Source organism: Cyprinodon variegatus, unplaced genomic scaffold (genome assembly GCF_000732505.1).
Source record: "Cyprinodon variegatus isolate N-32 unplaced genomic scaffold, C_variegatus-1.0 Scaffold767, whole genome shotgun sequence".
NCBI classification, from domain to species: domain Eukaryota; kingdom Metazoa; phylum Chordata; class Actinopteri; order Cyprinodontiformes; family Cyprinodontidae; genus Cyprinodon; species Cyprinodon variegatus.
The window spans coordinates 262451-266438 of NW_015151220.1; the positions used below are offsets into that span (position 1 = coordinate 262451).

At 33.5% G+C, this 3988-nt stretch overlaps 1 protein-coding gene across 1 annotated transcript in view; it reads left to right on the forward strand.

Moving 5' to 3' along the window:
• The first annotated feature begins 1181 nt into the window (after positions 1–1181).
• Positions 1182–3988, forward strand: part of LOC107098315 (polyadenylate-binding protein-interacting protein 2B-like) — a 10885-nt gene continuing 8078 nt past the window's right edge. Inside the window, exon 1 of the mRNA XM_015395931.1 lies at positions 1182–1438. The gene's annotated coding sequence lies outside the window, so the exon portion shown is untranslated. The remainder of the gene's footprint in view (positions 1439–3988) is intronic.

The following is a 3988-nucleotide window of genomic DNA, read 5'->3' on the forward strand; positions in this document are numbered from 1 at the left end:
TTCAGCAAAGATGCTGCTACATGGCTGTACATCTTACTTTGCATTTGACCAATTACATGAGTCCTTGAATAATAGATTACCTACTGGAAATTAAGTTGGAAAAAAAAAATTAACAAGTTAAGAAAAAAAAAGGTAAAAAGCTGATTGAAAAGTTAAAAAGTAAAGTTAAAAAGTTAATAAGCTTAATTAACAATTATATTTAGGTTTATAAACTAAAAATGTAAGTGCCAGTATCAGCATTTATGCCTCTAAGGTTATGTTGTAACAAAAAAAAAAGTGTTTCTTTCACTATCATTCATGTTTTTCTTGAAATTCTTAGAGAAGCACTTCAGTTATTTTTCTTGATATATTTGGCCAAGTTGGAATTTCTTGTTATTACATTCACATTAATTTTTTGCCATCAAAATATCCCTATTTTTGAATGTTACGCAGGTAATAAGGTCTTATCCTGGATTGCAACACAACTATTGGCTTGAAATCTTGATTTTCAAAGTATTTCACTGAGCGCCCTATAAAATGTTAAACATATTCAAGACCGAAACCTCAAGACAGCATCTTAAAATGTTATTAAGAATGTGGAAATTGAAATGCTCTGTTTTATCTGTTATAGAAATAATAATAAGGTAAGGCAAGGCAAGGCAAATTTATTTGTATAGCACAATTCAGTACAAAGACAATGCAAAGTGCTTTACATGATTAAAATATAGGAAAATAAAAACAGAATCAATGCAAGTAGGGAAATCAATAAATAAAATTAAATAAAAAATGCAGAAAAAAAAGAACATTAAAAAAAGTTGGACTAAAGAAAATAAAAAAGTTGATCTAATGATGTTTCAGTTGAACTGTTTAACTAGAATAACTATAAATGACGATTGAGCTTTCTTAAAAGCACCCATGTCTGATTGTTCACGCTTAGATTTACATCTCAGTTATGTTTAGGAGCGTTAAAATGCAGCTAAACCTGTAAAATACAAATATCAGAGCTTTTTAAAACGGCCACGTCGTCAAATACAAACTACTCTCATTACAAAAAACGGGCAAGAAGAGGAGAGAGGACAGCTTTATTTACTTTACGTGAATGGTAAAGTAAGGCGGGTCTTTATTTAGATTGGGACCAATTGCGTCACGAGGAGACTTTGATTGACGTCCGTTTCAACCAATGAGTGAAGGGTGCAACTGGACGAGCGGGCTACGACACTGTTGTTTTCCTCTCAACGGTTAGGCCGAATCTAGCGATTTTAACGTGTTTTAGCAGTATAAAACGAGCGAAAGGACACAGGATACGATAGTTAAATTAGGTCGTCAGAGTAAACTGGATACATTTCTTCACTGCGTGGGTTTTTAGACCCTGAAAGGACCGTTTTGACCTCCGTCCCTCCTCTCCTGACAGCTGTGTTTGCGGCGTGGAGTGCCGCCGTTTTACGCTTAAAGTTCAGCGGTGAGTGTTTTAAAAGTCGCATAACAAAGTCAAATGGGAAGGCTGATGGTATTTCATGTTAATAACCACACGGAGAAATAGCTGTTTTCTCAGCATTATTCTATATCTGTGTAAAAATAGTCAATCAGTGTTTAAAATTGGGTAGTAACTGACTGTAAATGTTCTTTATGGGTCAGATGACAGACAGAGGAGGGTAACAGTAACTGTTCATTTGAGCAACAGCTATTAACACTACTTAGAACAACGGAACGTTAGTTAGTAGTCACCCAACGTATCCAGACGTTTTGCTTTTAAAATAAAACAAAACTGTCTGTTTCTTTTTTTGTTTTGTTTTTTAATCTATTTATGAGAAATGCCTTTTTTCCCCCCAAAGCCACGCAAGCATTAAAGGTAGCAAAGTGCAGAGCATCGTGGTGGATGTTTGTCAAGATGATGCGTTCAGGTACCACTTATAAGCTCCGGATTTTAAAGGGAACCCCCTGGCTGAATAAATAATTATTAAAACCACTCGCTATAGTTAAAAGAAATTTAGTCAGGTTCTTTACTTTTCGGCAGAAAAAAAAAGAAAAATATTTAAAAGTTGGACAGCTAATGTATTTATCTACTGACTGTGTAAAAAGATACACCAAACACACTAAAACCTGATATTAATTATTATTTTTTTAAAGAATAAATATATCTATCCCTTTAAAACTCTGTGATAAATGAATTGAACTAGATTTATGAAGATATTTCTCTAAACTCCTCATTATAAAGATTAATTTTCTTAATTTATGGTTTTGTAAAGCGCCTCAAAATAATGAAAAAATAGAAAGCTGCTAAATCAAACACTTAAGCTTAGTGAAATACGCCTCAGGATATATTTAGACATACCTAAAATTAATGAGACTGATGCTTTTTTTTATGGCTCTACGTAACATAAAAATGAAATAATTCATGGTGTAGTTGCAGGGACAGCTGGAAATGCTATGGAGAAAATATGGTTGAATAATGCTTTTCTAAAACATCATTCAGTCATTTTATGACTCTGCAAATGAGTTTGAGTTAAAAGACAATTTGCTGACTTTATCAACTTGTTGATTCTGACAGAAAAGGAAACAAGACCCAAAGAGAAAAGCTGACAGAGAAAAAAAAAAGTTAAAATCTTAAAATTTTAAAATTTATTTTATTTTTCACAGGAAGACAAGGATTAGTCAACCTACACAGAACAGTGCTTTAACAACAGAAACATTCTTAAAAGATCATTTTGATCTTGGTCATTTTTATCCCCCTCATCTCACAACCTTTTTTTTCTTTGTAAAATGTCTAAAAGTATTTATTTTTTATTTATTGATATTTTTTGCCCATATTGGCAGTGAATGTTATCTGCTTTCTCAAACTCAAATTCAAAACACTTCAGTGCCAATGCAGATTAGAGATTTAATCCTTCAGTATTGGTTTGTTTGAGGCATTTTGCCCTGATGTTTTTAAGGCTCCGTCCTCAGGGAGGCGAGCTTAGGTATATCCACTATATATTTTGCCATTTCGAAATAACGTTGACTCAGACCCTGTGTTTAGGCATGAGCCAATACATTTTTGAAACCAAGTGGATAGATTCCAGAAGTCGTTCCCATATTTTCATTATTTATCCATAATGAATAAATAAATCTCATCTTTTGTAAAACAATATCATAACGGCCAAAAATGAGGCCAGGCACACATACCATAACATATTCAGTGGCGCTATATGCACTCATGTGGACCAATATTTAGTTTAAAATTGCTTCTAGAAGAACACAACTTTTGTCTCTGTGTGGACAAGAACTAAACCAGTTTTCTTTTACAACCTCCCTTTAACTTGTCCTTTTAGCAACCTTTTGAACACATGTGGCGCTACGCTGCCATCTGGTTTTCAGTTCTTTCTGCTGCCTTATTTTCCCTTTGCTAATCTGGCAGCTGGAGCAGCTCATTGAAGCCCGGTAGCTCTCTGTTTAGCTGCACAATCATTTACAACCCACAGTTTTTTCTCATTATTCTGACCACTTTGGTCTATCTCTTTAGGTATGTTTTAGCAAAGCAGACAGTTCAACTAACATAAGATACTAGGGCTGAGGGATGTGCAGGTGGCGCAATGGTTAGTGCGCATGAACCATGTACTTGACATGGCTGACCCAGGTTCAAATCCGACCTGTCAGCTTTCCTGTCAACCTACTGTCAGAATAGCTGCTAGTGCTGTAAAAATGCAAAAAGATACTAAGGTTGAAACAATTAATTGGATTAATCATGATTAATTGATTATTGAAATAAACATCAACTAATTTAGGAATTGAATTATGGTTAACTGGAGTGTAGAGAATGTAAAATATTATTTTAGCTGTAATTTACACAAATAAATATATCAAATAAAAAAAATCTATATAAACATTTTGTCTTTAATATAAAAACATTATTTTTTTTTTGCCTGTCAATATGCTATATCCAATATAGTAATAACGAAATGTTTATTTTTGGTCCCAGATACTCAGTAGCACAATGGAGTAATATTTTATGTTTTATAAGTGATGAATTGCT